This window comes from Chiloscyllium punctatum, chromosome 27 (genome assembly GCF_047496795.1).
Source record: "Chiloscyllium punctatum isolate Juve2018m chromosome 27, sChiPun1.3, whole genome shotgun sequence".
Taxonomy (NCBI): Eukaryota; Metazoa; Chordata; class Chondrichthyes; order Orectolobiformes; family Hemiscylliidae; genus Chiloscyllium; species Chiloscyllium punctatum.
In genome coordinates, this window is record NC_092765.1 from 69,040,220 (window position 1) to 69,062,741 (window position 22,522).

General features: G+C 43.3%; 2 non-coding genes across 2 annotated transcripts; both read left to right on the forward strand.

Annotated features, from left to right (window-relative positions):
* The first annotated feature begins 13,002 nt into the window (after positions 1–13,002).
* trnas-cga (transfer RNA serine (anticodon CGA)) lies at positions 13,003–13,084 on the forward strand. The gene has a single exon. It is a non-coding gene; the product is annotated as a tRNA-Ser (tRNA).
* Positions 13,085–19,806: 6,722 nt separating this feature from the next.
* trnak-uuu (transfer RNA lysine (anticodon UUU)) lies at positions 19,807–19,880 on the forward strand. Its single transcript has one exon. It is a non-coding gene; the product is annotated as a tRNA-Lys (tRNA).
* Positions 19,881–22,522: the final 2,642 nt, after the last annotated feature.

Sequence of the window (22,522 nt, forward strand, 5' to 3'; positions counted from 1 at the left end):
TCCATCTTATGCAAAAAACCTGTTTCTCTCCACAGATGTTGCCAGGTGTAGCAGGTTTCTCGATCAATTCTCGTTTTTAGTTCATATTTCTAAAACCTGTATCTTTTTGTTTTTGATAACCTGGCACAAAACCAAGCATTACCAGGTTCGGACCAGTGGTAAGAAATACTGGTACTACGATATATTTGCACAATAAAACGTGCATTCCCTGTCCGAGAATAGAACCAACACTATTGTGGTTAGAGTTGCAAATCCTAACTACGAGATTACACGGAATGAAGACAGACGCACTTGCGCTTATTCTCAATGAAATGGATTTGCCACTTCATTTCTGATCAGTTTCACTGCAGATTGGTTTCTACTCGTCTTCAAGTTTTGCGGAATGGAAAATCCCATTTGGCTCATGGTGCAGTCTGGGTTAAAGACATTCATCGATTCTATTCCCAGTTTCCAGCTTTGGTCCATAACCTTATGTGTTCTGATGTTTCCAGTGCAAATGGCAGTGAGGTTCTCGCCATGATCTTAGATGACACAACAATGGGATTGAAGTTTGATATAGTCACACTGTGTTATTACCCACGTCGTGTCTCCCATGGAAAGAGACACACAGACACATTTCCCGAGAGTGGCAGAGTTCTCAGGATTTGACCAGCACCTTGTGCTTCACTTCAGATGTCCACTCCAACGTGCCAGTTCAACCTCCAAAAGGCAGCTTTTTGTTAAACCAAAGCCAGTTCTATAGACAATGAGAGACGTTGATCTGAACTAGAATTTGAATTGGACGAAAGAAACAGTAAATTCGAAAACCCAAACCCTTCCGTTCCTGACAGACAACAGGAATGGACTAGCACGCTGCCTCCTCGTGATTTTAAATGCAAACCGACAATCCCCTAATTCGACGTCAGGCATGTTACCAATTCCATTACTGACCCAAAGACCAGGTTTGGATGTGACAGTTTGTCTATAGGTAATGTAAACTTCCACATCAGGGAAACAGTATTTACAAGGTGAAAAATCAGCAAACATAATCACCGTCACTGTTTCACTTGGAATTCCCCACTCTGTGAAACATTTCCTTTCACTGTGCTTTCATCCTTGAAGGTTTTTACATTCCAGAGCCTGAACTAATTCAGCAAGAAACCACTGTTCATTTCGAGCCCGTCATCCGGAATGAGGCGAGTTGAACGTTGCCTTTCTTGCTGCCAACACATCAGCGCAGCTCAAAACGAGCTCGTGTTAGCATCAGTCTTTACTTAACTTGCTGCAGTATATCTGCTGAACAACAGCAGATTATCACAGCATTGCCTTCTTCACATTGAAACCAAGGGTGATAATATGAACCGACTTGGAACCTTGGAGAGAGAAACACTGCTGACGAAGACGATTATCCAGGACGTGAAGAGCAGGCACTAGAGTTTGGACAGGTCCCAAAGGCTACTGCAGTATCAATGGACATCCCTCCATACGAGTCTGAGTTTGCATTGCCCTAACAGGCTTTCATTCCCAATCAGGAAATGACGAATTAATTCTCTCGTGAATTATCTGAATGAAAATTAAATTCTGGTTGCACCCAGAACACGCACACGGATCCTGCCAGAACAATTCAGTGATCGATCAGCATCTGTCTGGAAGGACAATGGCAGCAAATACAAGCGAACGCTATCGCCGCAATTACCCCTCCAAGGTTCTCGCGTTTCCCAGTTGAAAATATATCGCTGTTCCTTCAATGTCACTACTTCTAAATCCTTGCCTCTTGCCATCATGCCTGTTCCCCACTACTGAGGACATCCAGGGTTCTGCAGAGTAACTCAAAATCTCAATCTCTCGAGTAATTAGGGATTGACGGTGTATCCCATCACATTGCGCAATGACTTTGTCCCAGTAATATGTTTCCAAAAAGCTGCAGTTTCGAAGGGAACACTTGCAAGTTGTCGGGAATAAGTTGTGATTTGGAGATGCCGGTGTTGGACTGGGGTGTACCAAGTCAAAAATCACACAACACCAGGTTATCGTCCAACAGGTTTAACTGGAAGCACATTAGCTTTCGGAGCGATGCTCCTTCATCAGGTGTTTGTGGAGGGCTCGATCGTAACACAGAGTTTATTGCAAAAATTTGCAATGTGATGTAACTGAAATTATACACTGAAGAATTGATTGTCTGTTAACTCTTTCAACTGTTGAAAGAAGTGAAACTGTCACTGTATTCTATGTGTAAATCAAAAAACCCGTTTTTTAAAAAGTTGCATTATCGGGTTAGCTGTTAACAATGGTAATAGCTAGACAATATGTTGAAGGTGTTAGCCCCCTGAGTTCTCTGTCTCTGACCTGATGTTTAGATTGATTGTAATCTAAAAAGTGAGATAACAGAGTTTTACAGAATTTCATGCAGTTTTTGAGCTCAGAGTTCTACATGAATGTATGTGGTTTCTGAGCAAAGTGCAATGTAACTCTGAAAGTTCCAAAAAAATTCACCACACAAAATATGTGTGTGCACGTGGGTCTTTGTCTGTGTGTGTCTCCAGCGAAACCAAAAACTGACAACTCATGAACAGAAGCAGAACTGACAAAGAGAACATATTTTCAGACACACGGACTCATGAATGCTGTCTGTGAGGCAGGGCGAGTCGTCTGGGTCATGGGCTGCTCACACAAATTGCAGCGAGGCAATTCCAAATGGTGCTTTCAACGTACTGGTGCCTTAGAGCACCAATACTTCCAAGAAAGTGTTCATTTAACATGAATCAGAACTGACTAACAATGAACCATGAAAAGTGAAGATTACCAATTACAGTCTCGATTAGATGAGGTTAACAATTGGGCTGATATCTCCACCGGATCGAGAGGACCAATCACCAGCCTCTCTCATCAGGACAGAAATTAAGGAAATTAGGGAAAAGTGACCAAGTTTCGTATCGCAATTTCCCTCCTTTTCGCAACAAGAACAAAAAACTGCGAGCAGATTCAATGTAGAACCTAATTTCACATCAACAGGGAAACAAATAACTCCATTCACTTTCAGAGAAACTGTGAAAAATGCAAATTGTCTGGAATATGAAAGATTGGCGCAGCCTGTTTTTAAGTCGCATATTATGCTGGTGGCCTTTCGAGCTGGAGGGGAACGTGACAACTACAGCAGAAGGGGAAAACAGCGTGGGCACTGACATGTTGATTGCTTTCTGCTGTGCCATATCACAGCCTGGTTAGAAGAAATGACTACTTTTTCTGTTCAACTTTAACAAAACTCATCCCTGCAAAACGTTGCCAGCTGAATCCATTAGCACACGTGGCCGCGCAGGGATGCAAACACAAGCCTTATTAAGAAGTGGAATCTGAAATCAGAGTCTCAGGTTGCTCAGCCACACGAGCACACAGACCAAAACCGGAAACCCAAGAACATGTACCTGATGATACCCTGCAGCAGACTCACAGCAACTGTACCAGTTCTGCAGAATAAGCGGTGGGGAGGAATTGCTCTATCTGAGTGGTCGTGCTTGTTGTTCTCATCAGAAAATATGGCTTTGAATTTGCTAGCCCATATCTGCTGCCATGCTGAAACAGAATGCAATTCCGATTACTCGCTGTGTGAAACTTTGCTCATTTTCTCCCCTCAGATAAAGTGATAACTGGAGATGATGAATTCTGCTCCTGCCAGAAAGCAATTACCTCCACATATCTTGACACACAAGTCTATCTTTCTTTCTGTCCGTTTTTTTTTTGAAGCGCCGATCCTTTCCGTAGGAGATGAAGATGATTACTGCTCCCCAACAGAATCACAGTGGGGCCAGAGACCCGATCGAGCTGCTCAGAACAGTTCGTGTTTGCCAAGAATCACCGAAACTGTGATTGATAACACGTAGACACGGTGTAACAGCTGCCAACACATGTGGAGGGTTTTGGGACGGAATAGGACCCACTCTAGGAAAAAGACTGGATCCTAAAACTGGGGAGTAAGTGTTCAGGGAGAGGACTGGAGAATGGGGTTAAGAACGATATTAGCCAAGATCGAATGGCGGAGCAGACTGGATATTCTGAAAGCGCTAACCGTCCTCCTATGTCTTCCAATCTCTGGCCACCTGGATTCTAAGGAAATAGAAACAGAGTTATTTGTTCAGTTGGACGTCCTGGGCAAAGTGAGAGATAGAACAAGCATGATACAATTTTAGAGACTGGGAAAATGTTTGGAGAGGAAGCAATAAAGGTGAAGCTGAATATAAAGTTTGAAGTCAGGACAAATTCAAAAAAAAGGAAGTTTGTAGAATGGCAGAGGGACATGGAGATGGAAAAAGAAGTTTATCCGTCCCGAAATCTCAATCGGTTTTCATTTTCAAGATTCGACCGGATCTGCTGAGAGTTTCCAGCAATTTCATTTGTTGATTCAGAAACAAAGGACGGGAGTGATCCTGGACCAATCAGCTCTCCCATGTTCTAGGAATATTTGACTTATCCGTTCGATCAGATCACGTTTGTCCCACACTGAAACCCCAGAATCCTTCCCCACCTCCTCCCTCGTTACTGGCAATAAACTGTTCATACATAAACTTACATGAGCACCCAACAAGAACAATTGCAAAACGTTCAGGGAGAGCTCCGTTCCGTTCCATCAGCACATTCTGAATCAGTTAATTGTTGTTCAGGACCCATGAGACATTAAGCCGTCTCTGTCAGACCACGAACAAATGGCCATTCGCGTTCTTTGTCTTTGAACACTTTGGTTGGTGCACCGATGTAGTGGAATCTCACGTTTTGAAATGGACATCATTCATAGTATTTTCAGCTGCACTGATAAAGTTGTCTCTGACGCCACCAGTAAAATGGAAACAGTGTTCACTCAGAAACCGATGTGTGATCAAAAGCAGGCGGACAGATGTGTCAATGAAAGCAGCAAGAACATTCCCCTGCGAAAGGGTTGCAATACTGCACGTGGAACGAAGAGCCGGAATTGTATTAAGCAGTGAAAGCGCCCATTGTGAGGCTTGCACCCACCAGCCTCAGATTAAGCATCTCACACTGCACCGACTGAGCTAACCAAGCACGGTGCGCTGTGGATTAGTTTGCTGATACATTGCGAGCATAATTCATCAGCAATTTGTTAGGATCCAGTTAATTCTTCCTCATCACAAAAATATCATTCACACCTTTCACTTCAGTTATTCCTTCAAAGCATTACAATCTATTCCACACTTGTCCAGGATTTAAGGTTCAACCTTAATATCTTCATATTTTTACCCTCACCTTTATGTCGCAGATGTGATTTCCAATCTCTCTGGCAGACAGTAAATCAGTCGGGAAATTACCTAAGGAAACCCAATCATTTCCGTTTACAGTTTTGGGCATTTCCCATTTGCTGACGAGACAGAGTCGTCTCCATCAACACTTTCTTTGTTCTTTCTACCTAACACCTTTACTACTTCTTATTTTCAAGTCAGAAGTTTTATTTATAACACGTTCCAAGTTCCAGAAGTTTTATTTATATCACTGGAGCAACATTCCAATGTCGTGAAGCCCTTTCCAATTTCAAGTGAAAGTTTTGCTCCTTCCAGCTGTTACGAAGGAAGGAGTTTCCACGAGTTGTTTCCCGTGGCTTGGCAGAAAGTCGCTGATTGAAGCTGCAATGGCCGCTTTCTGTTGACATCGGGAGCTTGGAGAAAGTGATGTCGTATTCTGTTGCGTGAAAACGTCTCACTCCCTGCGGACCTGGAGTGAATAATGGATGAGTTTTCCCGGTTCCAATGTCAATACATGGTCGGGGTAAATGCTTGTGCTGAAATATTTGAGGCTTATTCCCTGGGTGGGCTCGAACCACCAACATTTCAGCCAACTGCGCTGACCATTTGAGATACAGAAACTGGCAACGCAGATATCCAAAAGCAAAGTTATCGACGGGATATGAGGATCTGTCGGACAGCAGGAACTTGCGTTGTTTTCAGAGACAGTCGCTGATTTTATCACCGAGACGGTAAGCACACTGAGGAGCTGCAAACACTCAAATTAAAAGGCATCCACACACGCGCAGTTCTCTCACATACATCTCCACATAGTTGCTCACTGACAATGCTGGTATTCGAAGCCACGATTCGATAGAAACTGAAGCTTAAAAAACATCCAGCACATTAGACCGCTCGACCATGCTACCGCACAAAAACCAGCACTCAGATTTGTTATGACCAGTGTTTCAGCATGGATTCACTTTCTGCGCTTCGACCTCGCAAATTTTGTAATGCAATGGGCGTAATTTAAGAAGAAAGATTTTAAAAAATGTACAGACAAGGAACAGGCCCTTCATCCATTCAAGCCTGAGCCGATCCAAATCTACTGTTTAAACCTGTCACCCAATTCCTAAACATCTGTATCCCTCTGCTCCCCACCTGCTCATGCATCTGTCCAGACGCCTCTTAAATGGATCTACCGTGATTACCTCTCCCGTCTCTGCTAGGAACGCTTTCCAGACAACCACCACCCGCTGTGTCAAGTAGTTGCTGCGTGTATCCCTCTTAAACCTTTTACCTCTCACCGTGAAAGCGTGAGCTCTCGGTATTTAATCCTTCAACCTGGGAAATAAAACTTTTCTCGATCTACCCTGTCTGTACCCTTCATGAGTTTGTAAACCTCAAAAAGGTCTCCCTCAAACTTTCCTTTTTTCTAATAAAAACAAACCTAACCTACTCAACCTCTCTTCCTAGATTGCACCATCCATATGAGGCAACATCCGCTTAAACCTTTTACACGCCCTCTCCAAAGCGTCCACATCCTTTTGGTAATGTGGCGACCAGAAATTTACACAGTATTCTAAGTGTGGCCAGACCAATGTATTGTTCAATTTTAACATGACTTACCAGCCATTTTATTCAATACCCCGTCCAATGAAGCGAAGCATATTCTATGCCTGCTTGACCACTCTATCCACCTGAGCAGCAACCTTCAGTGTATATTGGACCTGCACTCACAGATCTCTCTATCCATCAACTTTTTTTTCCCCCCAAAGCTCTTCTGTTCATTGTATAACCCCATCTAGAATTAGACTGACCAAAATGCGTCACCTCACATTTGTCTGTTTTGAACTCCAGCTGCCACCTTTCCGCCAATTTTTCAGTATATCTATATCCTCCTGTATTCTTTAATAGTCACTTATAATTTCTGCTAGTCCAGAAATCTTCGTGTCATCTGCAAATTTTCTGATCATTGCAACAGTGCTCTTTTCCAGATCGTTTAAGTATATCACAAACAACAGTGACCGCAACACTGACCCCTGTGGAGCACTACTGGTCATCTTACTCCATTTCCAGAAACTCCATTCAACTGCCACTCTGTCTCCTATTGCTCAACTAATTCTTTACCCACCTGTCTAGAACACCCTGCACACCATGTTACTTTACGTTCTGTATTTGGTTACCATGGGGAACCTTATCTAACTCCTTACTGTAGTGCATGTATATGACATCAACAGCCTTTCCTTCATCTATCAACTTGGGCACTTCCCCGAAAAACTCTATGCCTCTCACTGATATGCACATTATTTTCTAAATATGAATAGATCCTATCCCTCAGTACCTTCTCCAGAAACTTTCCCAACACTGACGTTAGGCCCATTGCTCTGTAGTTTTCTGGAATATCCCTACTATCCTTATTTTACAGGGGACAATATGAGCAACGTTCCAGTCGGCCAGAACCACACCTGTGCTGAAGGATGCCACGAAGATATCTGTCAGGGCCCCAGCTATTTCCTCTCTCACATCACTGAGGAACCAGGAATAGATCCCATTCGTTCCTGGGGATTTGTCCATATTAATTACTCCTAGCCTGCCCTACACAGCTTCCCTAGTTATGTCAACATGATCCAGATTAATCAAATGTCTTCCTGTAGCCTCAACATTCATCATGTTCCTCTCCTCAATGAACACTGATGCAAAATAATCATTCAGAATGATACCCACTCTCTCAGATTTGACATGCAGCCTTCTTTAATTTTCCTTTAGTGGACCGATCCTTTCTCTGGTTACCCGCTTGCTTCTTATATATGAATAATAGGCTTTAGGATTCTCCTTAATTGTGCTAGCGTGAAGTTGTTTCATGACCCCTTTTAACGCCCTTGATTCCTCGTTTAAGACTCGTCCTACTCTTCTCGTGTTCCTCCAGGGACCATTATGTTGTTAGCTGCCGAGACGTTATGTATGCTTCCGTTTTCCTCTTGGCGAGTCGTACACTGTCCTGTCATCAACAGTTCACGAATATTGCCTCTCAAATCCTTTGCCTTCAACGGGACATGCCTATCCTGCACTATATTTAACCTATCTTTGAAAGCCTGACACATATGTACTGTGGACTTTCCTGCAAATAGCTGTGTCCAATCCAAATTTCCGACCTCCTGCATAATTTTGATATAATTGGCTTTGGCCCAGTTTCATACTCTTTCCTCAGGACCACTCTCATCTATGTCAATGAGTATTCTAAAACTTACAGAATATTGGACACTTCCCAAAGAAATCACCCACGGCAACTGCTAACACCAGCCCTGGCTTATTCCCCAAGATCAGTTCCAATATGGCCTATTCCCTCGTCGGACTATAGATATGCCGCTCCAGAAAACTCACCTGGAGGCTTCTTATAAATGGTATTCCATCCAGACCTCTGACGCTAAGAGTATCCCGGTCAATGTTGGGAAAACGGAAATCTCCAATCAACAATAAATTATTGCCTCTACGTCTTTCCATGATCTGTTTAACTATTTTTTCTTACACCTCACGCTCTATGTAATACAGCCCCAAAAACCTAACCTCACCCTTCTTATTTCACTGCTCCATCCATAGTGTCTCACTACCCAAGCCCTACATGGTGTCCTCCTTTCGCACAGCCATGATATCATCCCTGACCAGCAATGCAAATCCTTCCCCTTTTATTTCCCTCCCTGTCCCGTCTGAAGCATCTATATTCTAGAACATTTGGTTGCCAACCATGCCCTTCCTTCAACTAAATCTCTGTGATCGCAATAATGTCATATTCCAGGCACCAACCTAAGCCCTAAATTCATCTGTCTATATTCCATGCATTAAAGTAGATGCATTTCAGGCCACCAGTTCTTTGGCATTCATATGCTCTCTGCCTACTCTTCCCATTATTAATGCTATCTTCCAGATTCTTAGCGTTTCCAGTTTCCACCTCACTGCCGACTTGTTTACTCTTGTGGTTCCCAGCCCCCTGTCACATTTGTATAAAACATCCCCAACAGCAGTAGCAAAAACTCCCGAAAGGACATACGTTCCCGCCTGGTTCAGATGTCGATCGTCAATTTTCTTATAGTTCCACATTCCCCAGAACTGGTCACAGAATCCAACAAAACTGAAACCCGCCCTGCAGCACCATTCCTCAACTCACGTGTTCACCGTGCCGTTTTTGTATTCTTTTATACGCTGATAGTCACATGGCACCGGCAGTAATTCCGAGATTACTACTTTTGAGGTCCTCCTCTTTAATTTCTCTCCTAGCTCCTTGAATTCTCCCTGCAGGTCCTCATCTCGTTTTTTTTTTCGTTGGTGCCTGTATGCACCAAGACAACTGGCTGTTCATGATCCCCTTTTCGAATGCTCTTCAGCCGATGGGCGACATCCCTGGCCTGAACACCTGGGAGGTAACATAACTCTTCAGAATTGCTGACGCTCCACAGTGAGTCCACCCGCAGCTCCAGAGTGGCCACGCGGTCAAACAAGTGCGGCAGCTGGACACACTTCTTGCAAGTGTAAGTTTAGAAAACCTTTACAAGGATTTGCAAGGTTTGCACTGCTTGGACATGAGAACGAAACTGAACAGGCTTCGTCAGATTCCCAGGAGCTTCAGGGCTTAGATATGGCCTCAAAGAAGCTTATAAAATAATGAGGAAGACAGACAGAGTAAATAGTCAGGGAGCAAATCTTCACAAGACACGCGAGTTCAAATCTACATAGCAAACGTTTAATGTGAGAGAGGAAAAATTTAAAAGGGATGTGAGGGACACATGTTTTTTACACAGAACTTTTGTGTGTGTGGAATGAATTGCCACCTTTAGTGGCAGAATCTGGTGCACTCACAGCATTTCAAAGGCATCTGAATGGGTGTAGAGACAGGAAGACCCTGGAGAGATAAGGCACAAATATTGGCAGAAATGTATGGATTAATTTCGGTTATCTATTCAGCAAGGGCAAGTTGGATTGCGGGATTTGTTTCCATGCTCGACAAGTCTGAGGTGCTCCAGCCACCGGCAACGGTTTGAATACACCATTTGCAAAAACAAAAACGCATGTTGATTGTTACTCAGCCAGCGAGTTTGGCTCTTTTGTTTGGAGGGTGGATGAGCCCAACCGATCCAGAGATGAAGGTTTTCCGGATATTTGCTGCCAATGACCACTCTTCTTGACATTTTCCCAAGTTCGCCATCAAAGATTTTGGCTGAAGAAAAATACCTCACATATCGCATTACCCACTTTGCTCTCCAGCGAATCCAAAAACTGAAAGCTCTTAACGTGGAACAGAATCAAAACTGAAAAGGCAGTACCATGATCAGACACACCGAAGCTTAAGTGCTCTCTGTGAGGCACTGTGAGTCGTCTCTGACATGAACTGCTCGCACAAATAACAGCGAGGCAATTCCAAACCTACTGGAGATTAAGTGTATTGCCAAGTCCCAGAAAGTGCTCAAGTATCATAAAACAAAACACAACAACAAACTATTAAAAGTGAACATTTCCAAGTATATCCGTGATTAAATTAGGCCATCAATGCGCCGGTGCCCCCATCTGATCGAGAGAGCCAATCACCTTTCTCCCTCACCAGGACAGTAATGAAGGAAATGAAAGTATAGAAACGTTTCACATCGCGATTGGCCACCTTTTCGCCACAACATCAAAACAACGGCGAACAGACTCAATGCAGGATCTTCTTTCGAAATAACCGTGAAATAACTATGTCTATTAACTTTCAGAGTAAACGGGGAACAACGCAAGTTGTCTGGAATTAGAATAACCCACATAGACTACTTTGCTCCCAGATTCTACTGATGCACAGACTTTCATATGAAAAGGTACCTTGGGTGATTGCCCTACACCCATAAATCTTCTGGCTGCCTTCTGTTTGCCCTGTCAGATTAACCTTGTGCTGCTCTAATCGAATTTGTAGTTCTTACAATTTGTCCGTATTGCTACGAGGGATAGCTGGTCGTGGCAACTCGTGACTGCCACACAAATTCTTTGCCAAAATTGGATAGTCCCGCAACGTGATTCGCAGTGCACGAACTTTGCAACGAGTATATGCCACGCGGCAAGTTAAAAAGCACGCTTCCGTTTATTAAAGTAAGTTTCTGGGAACTGACAGCCAGATTCCTCCTCACACTCGGAATTATGACAACACATAAACCAACAGCCTCTCTCAGAGACAAGTGACCAATGCCCATCTTGTGCCGGACGAACATAGTTGACAAGATTGCACGCAGGGACTGCACAGAAAACTATAGAGGAGAAGCAGACAGACGACTATCGAGCTGCATTCATGCAGTTCAGTTACCTTGTAAACCCCATGCACAGCTGTTCCTTGTAGGTACACACAGGGCACTGAGTGTCTCTGACTCCGAGACTTGGAACTCAGATTATATGAACGTCAGCAGCACTGGTTACTTCCTTGTGTGAGGTAACTCCCGATGAAACATATGTAAAACACGATAGCTCATTGAGAAATACGTCCAAAATAGTACCCAAGAGACGTATTTCTGTTGTGTTTCTAGTCCTGTTCCTGACATGATATCCAGCATTGTACTTATTGTGTGCTTCCTGACGGTTCGGTGCATGCTTCCGTAATTGCATTGTGTGCAGTAATCTGCGTTTTAGCTGCAATTACGTGTGTTTGAAACCCAGGACCACCGGCCTCTATTTTGTTTTCCTCTTCTCGTGCGCAACTGCAACACAGTAAACCATCAATTAATATTGGGAAATGACATACACAGGCGTGTGAAAATCCCAGTTTCCGTGGCAATTATGCAATGGTTAGAGATTACTTTGATTCAGGAGATAAGGATGGAAAGTGTGTTTGGTTTGAGATGAGGAACATTGAGGAAAGAGGAAACCAGCCGGTGTGGCTTACAAGAACACTAACAGCAACCACAGTGTAAAAAAAGACGTACAGGAATAAATACCGCCTGTGAATGATAAAAGAAGGCAAGAATTATGGGAGACATTCATTTCCCTTCTTCCTCTCCCGTTTGAATTGGAAAGAAACTTTGTAGAAAAACAATCGAAAAGTCATATATGCCCCATCGAACAACGTGCGCCGTACCTTGGTCATTGATTACTGTAGGTTAGAATACTTACAATGTGCAAACAGGCCCTTCGGCCCAGCAAATCCACACCGACCCGCCCGAGTCCAAATGCATTCCTCTCCTTTGACCCAGTCAATTTAGCACGGCCATTTCAACAAACCGGTACATTTTTGGACTGTGGGAGAAAAGCAGAGCAAGCGCACGCAGCCACGGGGAGAATGTGCAAATTCCACACATTCAGTTGCTTGAGGCGGGAATTGACCCTGACTCTGTGGTATTGTAAAACAGCAGCCCTCACGATGGTGTCAGCGTGAGATGGGACTTATTTGCTGTCTTTAATTGGGAAAAATCTCTGTCATTGTGAGCATCTAGAAAGACCAGTTCCTTCGCCAGAAAAAGAAATGAATATGTCATTAACCTTTGTTTGTTTCATGTCCAAGAATACTCAGATCAATAGCTTCCTTGATTACCTATGCTTGTCATGTTCGCAAAGAGATCTAGCAAATTGCCAAGTGTGATTTTCCTTTCAATAAATAATTTTGACTCAATTTGGCTGAAAATATCTTTTCCTAACTTTGTGTTTTTCTTCTTTTACATTGGTGTCTCGCACCTTACAAATGACAACAAAGGTATGAAAGGAGATGGAAGCATTTAATTCATCAAGACAGCGGCAGCTTTCAATGAGATCACGGCTGATTTGGTCAATGCTCAACAAAGTAGCATTGTCTGTAGTCATGGCCGAGTGGTTAAGGCGATGGATTCGAAATCCATTGGGGTTTCCCCACGTAGGTTCGAATCCTGCTGACTACGTTATAAATCCTCTCTTGCTGGAGCAGTTCAAACTACAGAAAGCCTGCTTTGCAAACCAGGCCTGTAATCTGATTAGACTTGGGAAACTGGAGTTCTTCATCAGAAATGTTCCATATTTAAAACATTATCTCTGTTTCTCTTTCCAGATACATTGCCCGACACTTCGGGATTCGGCAGTTGTTATTGAACGATTCCTTTAATCCCTTGTCCTCTGTTCTCTGACTCTGGTCACTAGCAACGCTTCCTCCTGCTCGTCAGAGTCCTCATTCCCCACCGCTCCCTCTCCCATCATTACAAACAACCAGAGGAAATTGCCACTGAACCATCTTTGTTCCAAAGTGAAACTCACCAGCCGAGGAAATCTCTCCACCAAACGGGACTTCTCATCCCTGGACATGGTGCAAGCCAGAGGATTGTGAAGAGATACTGTGAAAATATTTTCAGTTGGCAGTTGGAAAACTTTCGATTTAGCACTGGGTAACGAGCCTGGCCAGGTTTTAGGTTTGGAAGTAGGTGAGCAGTTTGGAGACAGCGATCACAATTCTCTCAGATTTACTTTCCTAATGGAAAGGGAGAGGTGTACTCCACGGAGCAAGAGATTCAGCTGGTGGAAGGGAAATCACGATGCAATGAGTTAAGATTTAGGAAGCGCAGAATGGGGTAGGAATCTGCAGGGGGTGAGCACATTAAAAATGTGGAGCTTATTCAAAGAAAAGCTCCTGTGTGTCCTAGATAAGTATGTACCTGTCAGGTAGGGAGGACGATATAGAACGCGTGAGCAGTGGTTTACTAAGGAAGTGGAATCCCTGGTCAAGAAGGAAAAAAGTCTTATGTTGGGACAAAACGTGAACACTCAGTTAGAGCGCTCGAGGGTTCCACCGATATCAGGAAAGACCTAAAAAGAGAGCTTAGAAGACCCAGGAGGAGACATGAGAAATTGTTGGCAGATAGGATCAGGGTTAACCCTAAGGCTTTCCATAGGTATGTCAGCAATAAAAGAATGACGAGAGTTAAATTTGGGACAATCAAGGATAATAGTGGGAAGTTTTGTATGTAGTCAGAGGAGATAGGGGAAGCATTAAATAAATATTTTTCGACAGTGTTCGCTATAGATAATGAAAATGTTGGCGAGGAAGATACAGAGATACTTGTGTCTAGTGTAGTAGAGATTGAGTTTCACAAGGATTAGATGATAGAAATACTGAAGAGTGTGAAAACAGACAAGTCCCCTTGGCCGGATGTGATCTGTCCTAGGATCCTCTGGGAAGCAAGCGAAGAGATTGATGAGCCTTTGGAATTGATCGTCAAATCATCGTTGTCTACAGGAATAGTGCCTATGGAATGGAGCATAGCATATGTTGTTCCCTTGTTCAAAATGTTTCGTCGAGACAACCCTGGTAATTACAGACCAGTGTGTCTCACTGCAGTTGTTGCTAACGTGTTGGAAAAGGTTATTATAGATAGGATTTATGACCATCTCGAAAAGAATAATCTGATCAGGGACAGTCAGCACGGTTTTGTGATGGGTAGGGCTTGCCGAACGAATCTTGTTGACTTTTTTGACAAAGTGACTGAATAGGTAGATGACAGTAACCCAGTTGATGTGTTGTATATGGGTTTCAGCAAGCTGTTCGATAAGTTTCCCCACAATAGGCTAGTATACAAAATGCGGAGGAATGGAATTGTGAGAGAGATTGCAGCTTTGATCAGCCATTGGCTTGCCAAAAGAAAACAGTGTTGTAGTTGATGGAACATGTTCTCCTTGGTGTCCAGGTCCTGGCAACGCACCACAAGGGTCGGTGTTAGGTCCACTGCTGTTACATGAGATGTAACCTTGCCAATCAGTCTCCCATGGGGAACATTATTGAACGCCTTACTGAATTCCATATAGATCACATTTACTGCTCTGCCCTCATCAATCTTCCTTGTTACTTCTTCAAAAAACTCAATCAAGTTTGTGAGACATGATTTCCCATGCACAAAGCCATGTTAACAATCCCGAATCAATCCTTGCCTTTCCAAATACATGTACATTCTGTTCCTCAGGATTCGCTCCAACAATTGGAGTATTCTTGGCAAATGCAGTTTCATGTAGGGAATGCGAGGTCATATACTTTGTTGGGAAGAATCAAAAGACACACTAGTGTTAAAATCGATAGAAATGCAAAAGAAGTGCGGTGCAGAGGAGTCTCAGTGTTCTTATACATGAAACGAACAAAGGTTAATCACATATTTATTTCTTGCTGGCAAAAAAAAGCCTTTTCTGATGCTCACAATTAAAGAGATGGTTTCCAAGAAAATAGGAAAATTAAGTCACCAGTAGAGTAATCATTTACCAAGACAGCCCTCGTGATGTTTTATGGGACATATGGGATTTTTTTTTTTGATTTTGGTTCTCCAAACGTTTTTACAATGGAGCCGAGAGTTTTAGATGGGAAGTTAAGATCACGCATGACTATTGCCATTTTTGTCACTCACGCATTTTTTCCCCTTGTACGAATTATTTCGCTTTGTGGTTACTGCGAGTGGGCTTGTAAACGACACATGCTTGTGAGTTCATTCCTCACTGTTCCTCAACTCCAGCCAAACAGACTTTACATCCTTTTTTTCCTGAATCAAGGTAATCTCTAACCATTGCATAAATGTCATTAAAACTTCGGTATTTCACACGCCTCTGTTTATCATCTTACAATATTAATTGATCCTTTACTGTATTGCAGTTGTGCATAAGAAGAGAAAAATAGAATAGAGAATGGTGGACTTCCGCTTCACACACCCGTTATTGAAGCGAAAATGTAGATTACTGCCCATAATACGATCGCGGAAGCACGTGCCGAACACTCAGGAAACACAGAATAAGTGCAGTGCCACAGGGCATGTCAGGGACAGCACCAGAAGGACAACAGAAATGCTGCTCTAAGCTCCTATTTTGGATGTATTTCTCAATGAGCAATAGAGTGTGACATGTGTTCCATCAGGAGTTACCTCACAGAAAGAAGTAACCAGTGCTGCAGACGGTCACATCATCCGAATTCCAAGCCCTGGAATCAGAGACATTCAATATTCTGTGCATAACTGCAAGGATCAGCTGTCCGAGGCGTTTACAGTCCAGGTGAAATTATGAATGCAGCTGTCTAGTTGTCAGCCTCTTTCTCCTATGTCGTGTATCGTGCAGTCCCTGCGTGGAATCTCGTCAACCACGTTTGACCTGCACATGATAGATATTGGGCCTTGGTTTCTCGTGAGTTCTTGTCTGAGTGAGGTTCTCAGTTTTTGTGCTGTCATAAGTCAAAGCGTTCGGAGGAGTCTGGATATCGTTTTCCAGAATTTGCTTTTAACACAGGGAAGCATGATTTCAAAATTACCTCATAGCAAATCCTCATTGCGAACTTTGTCTGCCATGCATTCGCGAATGAAGGTGGGTGGATATTGGTTCTTGGCAAAGAATTTGTGTGGGCGTCAGTCCAGCAGTCCCCAGTAGCAATACGTACAAATGGCAAGGGCCGCACATTCGACTAGAATAGCACAACAATAATAGGACAGAGCAAGCAGAAGACAGCCAGACAATTCATGGAAGCAGGGCACTCATCCACGGATTCCATCCGTTGGACCCAATTTGCAATCCCAACTAACGGAAGCAGCAGGAATGAAACCAAATGAATTCGTACCAAATCATGAGAGCAGCGCTTCACAGGAACCTCGGCAGCGCTGAGAATGTCACCCAGAAAGGGAGGAAAAGTCTGCAAACCATCTTCCTAGCGTCACCGAACCTTTCAACAAGAACTCCAGAAGCATCCGAAATTCACATCTTTCTGCTGCAAAACACTCCGCTTTTTTCCACAACAGAGAATTGCACACTCAACTACCGCGCGTAAGATGAGAATTACAGCGCCAACCCGACCAAGGGCGGCAGTAAGAGCGAGGGGAAACAGCTGCCACTATCATTCCACAGCTACAAACGCTCTCTTTGAAAGGTACATTATCGTATGAATGTCGGGGCAGCAGTAGAATATGGGAATTAGCAGCCTGCGCTGTGTATTCATATTCTGGACAATGTGAGTTGTTCACAGATTTCCCTGAAAGTGAGTGGACGTCGTTTTTTCACCGCTGTTGTGAAGCCAGATCCTGCACTGAATCTGCTCCTTCGTTTTTTGTTGTTGTGGCTAAAAGGTGGGCAATCGCAACGTGAAACTTTGTTATATTTCTCTCACTTCCTTCATTACTGTCCTGGTGAGGGAGGCTGGAGATTGGCTCGCTCGATCAGATGGAGGCACCAGCGCATTGTTGACCTAATTTAATCGAGAATATAATTGGTAATATTCACTTTGCATGGTACATTTTTCTGTTTTGTTTAATGTTACTTGAGCACTTTCTGTTACTTGGCTATGCACTAAATCTCCAGAATGTCGGGAAGCTCCGTTTGGAATTGCTTCGGTGTTATTTGTGTGAGCAGTTCTTGACATACACGTCTCGCACTGCCCCACAGACAGAAGTAATGAGTATGTGTGTCTGGTAATGATTCTGCCTTTTGAGTTTTGCACCTGGTCCACGTTAAGAGCTGTCAGTTTTTGGATTCACTGGAGAGTTGAGGGGATAACACGATTTGTGAGGTTTTTTTTTAGTCAACGAAATTATTTGATGGAGAACTTGAGAATGTATCAAGGAGAATGGTCATTGTCTGTAAATGTCTGGAAAACATTCCTCTGTGTCATTTCAAAACATTATGCCTCATGAAAAAAAAATTCAAACACGCTGACTTAGTAACAAACAGCATGCGTTTTTGCAAGTGGTCTATTTAAACTGTTGTCAGGTACTGGAGTGTCACAGAATTGTCGAGCACGGAAGCAAACCTTCCTATCCAACTTGCACCTGTTGAACAGATGACCGTAACTAACCTAAACATATTTGCCAATATTTGTCCCTTAACTCTCCGAACAATTCCTGTCTGCATACCCATCTAGATGCCTTTGAAGTGTTGTGATTGCACCAAACTCTGCCACTTAATGTGGCAATTTATTCCACACGCAAAAAAATGTCTGTATTAAAAACAAGTGTCATCACATCCTTTTCAAATTGTACTGCTCTCACATTAAACCTATGCTACCTCACTTTAAACTCACGTGACTTCTGAAAAAGTGTAGATTGACTATGTTCTCTGCTCGTCTACCTAATGATTTTGTAAACATTTCCAAGGACATCCCTCAGGCCTGAAGCTCCGGAGAAAACTGTCGAAGAATATTCAGTCTCTCAATAATGTCCACAGCGTGCAAACCTTTCAAATGGTTGTAAATATTTTTTTTTAAATTATGCTAAGGTATTCATAGAAAGTGCCAGGGGAAATTGCCTGAAGTGAAGCGATGCTGAAACATTAGTCTTGACAGGTTTGGCGCTTAGTTATCGTCAGGGAGCGTCGCCGAGTGGTTTAATGTAGGTAAAAACAATGAATGCAGATGCTGGAGACCAGATTCAGGATTAGTGGTGCTGAAGAGCGTAGCAGTACAGGCAGCATCCGAGGAGCAGTAAAATCGACGTTTCGGGTGAAACCCTGTATGAAGGGCTTTTGCCTGAAACGTCGATTTTTACTGCTCCCCCAATGCTGCCTGATCTGCTGTGCTCTGCCAGCACCACTAATCCTGAGAGGTTTAATATGCTGGGTTTAGGATCCAGTCTCTATTGCGTCGTGGGTTTGAAACCCAACTTTGCAATAGAACAACTGCAGGTAGCTTTTTTATGACAGAACGACACAGGTCCTGATATTGCTTTATGGGTGTGTTTGTTACTCCTCGGGTCTCTCACCCTCTCTGCAATAAACACGGGAACATGAGCAACTGATGCTTAAAATAATGAGAACTACTACTATTCACATCCTCTCGATCACTGTGCGTTTGGATGTGTACACGCACAATTTTGCTGCCAGTTGCTGTGTCTCAAATGGTCAGAGCATTTGGCTGAAGTGTTGGTTCTCCAAGCCTAAAAAGAGCACAGAGCCTCAAATATTTCACATCAAGTATTGCGATCGACCATGTACTGACAATACAACCACGAGAACTCATCCATGATTGACCCTGAGTCCGCAATGAATGAGACGGTCACGTGTAGCAAAATGTGACCCCACTCTCTACAAGCCCCTGCTGCCAACAGAAAGGGGCCACTGCAGTTTCAATCAGCGGCTTCCTGCCCAGCCCTGGGACACAGCTCATGGAAACTCCTTCCTCAGGAACGGCTGTTACCGTGTGAAAGGGTAAAAAAATTTAATTCAAATTGGAAATGGCTTCAGAAGATTGTTCCTGTTTTTAAAACATTTTATAATCAGAATTCCTTTCTCGAATATTAGAACTGGTAAACTTTGTAGGCAGGTAGAACAAAGAAAGTGTTGAATGTGAGGACTCTGTCTCTTCGGCAGGTGGGATTTCCTCCACTCTAATCAGAAATGATTTGGTTTCCTGAGGTATTTTTCCGATTGATTTGCAGTCTGCCAGAGTGTCTGGGAATCACTTCGGCGACCTAAGGATCAGGGTCAAAATATGAAAATAATAACAGAGAATAGTGAATCCCGGGGCAAGGCCTAAATGGATTGTCATGGTCTGAAGGAATAAATCTGAGAATTGAACGACTTAGAAAATGTTATTTGCAATGGGGAGGAATGAACGAGATTTTTGAAAATTGCCGTGTCAGCTGAATTAAAGTCAGAATGAAATGATAAATTAACCAACACCAATCCTGCCCTGGTATGCTCAGTCGGTAGAGCTTGAGACCTTTAATCTCAATGGTGTGGGGTCGAGACCCATGCAGGGCGCTGTTGTTTGTTAATAGGTTTGCCGCTCTCCTTTAATGTTGCAAAAGCGAATTCGCTCGCTGAGGCTGGTTTTGTTGACACATTTGTTTCCTCCGTTTTTGATCATCTCTTGGTTTCTGAGTGAAAACTGTCTCCACTGTACTACAGGTGCAAGAGACAAGGTTATCAGTTCAGCCGAATATGCGATAAACGATGTCCCTTCCAAAACGTGAGGTTCCATTCAAAATGTACCCCAACCAAAATGTCCAGAGACGTCGAATGCGAATGGCCACATGACAGTGACAGCTGCGTGTCAAATGGTGCTGCAATAGAATTAACTGAATGAGAATGCTCTGATGGAAACCGAATGGAACTCTCCCTGAAATTTTCTCAATTCACTCGGTAAATGATGCTGTTGTGTACCCATATGTGTTTACGTAATGAACAGCTTATTGTCAGTAACAGGGGTGGGGGTGGTGCAGGATCGTAAGGTTTCCGTGTGGGTCAGAAGTGTTTTGTTAGAACAGGGAATTCAAACGTCCACAGAGCAGACATAGCTGATTGGTCCAGGATCAGACTTTTCCCTTCTGTTTCAGTACCAACAAAAGAAATTGCGGGAAAATCTCAGCAGATCTGGTAGAATCTTGGAATGGAAAACCGAGTTAAGTCTTCAAGACCAGTGACACTTATTACTCCTTTTCCATCTCCGTCTATAATTTTATTGAATATCTCCTGATTCTCAATTTTATACTCAGTTTCTCTTTTATTACTCCGTCTCCAAACATTCTCCATGTCCCAAAATGTTATAGCAGAACTGTTCCATCTCTCACCTCGCCGAGTTATGAGAGGAGGACTTCGAAATGCACGATTAACTCTGTTTCTATTTCCTTATATACTGGACGGTCAGAGAACAGAAGGCATCGGAGGACAATGAGAGCTTTCAGGCCATCTTTTCTGACCGCCATTCGGTTATGACTCATATCGTTCCCAAACCAATTTTCAGCCTTCTATATGTGACTCTTAGCTCCCCTGAATTTAGGATCCATTCTTTTTCCCAGAGTGCGAATGAAACTGTCCCAACCGTCTCCACATCTGCTGGCAGCTGTTACACCGTATCTGTGCGTGATCGAGCTCAACTTCAGTCCCATACAGCAAACACATCTGTTCTGAGCAATGCAATCCCCGCTGCATAACAGATCGAACGGGTCTCTGACCCCACGGTTTTTCTGCGAGGCAGTTTTTAGCTCCTTCTCCACGCATGGTGAGGACCGGTGCTTCAAAATGTGGGGACAAAGAACGATAGGCACAAGAGTTTGTACAGGTTAGGTCGAAAGGGTTATTGTCAACTTCAGTGGAGTCCCTGCTTCAGAGTCTGGGTTTGAATCGCCCAGGCCTGGATAAAATTCCAAGTCAGGAAATGAAGATTTATTTCTCTTCTTGTGGCTAATCTGAATGAAAACCATTTTCTACTTCAACAGAGAGCACAGACCCGGTTCTGCCAGAAAGAATGCAGTGATTGATTGCGTCCAACTGGAATCATAGAGTCATAGAGATGTACTGCAGGGAAACAGACCCTCGGTTCAAACATGTCCATGCTGACTGGAAATCCCAACCCAATTTGGTCCCTCTTGCCAGCACACGGCCCATACCCCTCCAAACCCTTCCTACTCATATACAATTTCAAATGCCTCTTAAATGTTGCAATTGTACGAGCCTCCACCACATCCTTTGGCAGCCATGGCAGCACATACACCGAATAACTTGTCACTGCAAATCCCCTCCGAGGATCTCGCCTTTCTGAGCTGAACCTATCTCGCTGTTCATTCAATGTAGCTATGTCTAATTCTTGGAACTCCCTCCCTGTCGACATCATGGCTGTAACACTGTGTTGAGCACTTCGAGGACGAAGGAAAGTAACTTACCATCTCAATCTCTTGAGTAATTATGGTTGGGCAGTGAAGCCTTTCCCAAAGAGTGACGTGCATTCTCCAGAATTTCGTTTAAAAAAACTGCGGTTTCCAAATGGACATCCGAAAGTGGTCAAGAACAAAAGTAAAGTTTCGAAGGGAAAGTAGGATAAACTGAAAGTCAATGATGACTGAAATGAAGGAGGCAGAAAGTGAGTGAGGAGCTGTTGGTACAAGGATCAATGTTAGTCCTAATGGTTTAGCCCTTACTGCCCACTGTTAACACCAACTCACACACCACTCCTGGTAAATTCACCAAAACTACCCTGGTCTCTTGGTATGAGTTTCCCTCTATTCAGGTGGTAAATCGGCGCCGAGAGGATGAATGCATACTGTTTATCCTGTCAGGTTAAAGAGGTGAAGGCATCAGTTTGAAATCAAAACAAGAAGAGATTGCCTCTTCCTGTACATTTTCAGTGGACAGTCACCATCTGTGAACTTCTTTCCTGCACAAGCGGACGTTGATATAAATTCTCATCGAGCAGCTTTATTACAAAAGGGTGGTCCGATTAACTGTGATCAAATACTTTATTAAATGCCCTTATTGATTTTAAGAACCGTGTCTGTGGTTTCGTCAGTTAAAACATATGGTAAAAACCAGACGTTAATGGTGTCAAATGTTGTAAATTTTCTGTACATTGAAATTTCATTGTTTAAACGTCTTGTAAAAGCCGTATTGTTTATCCAACATCGCGA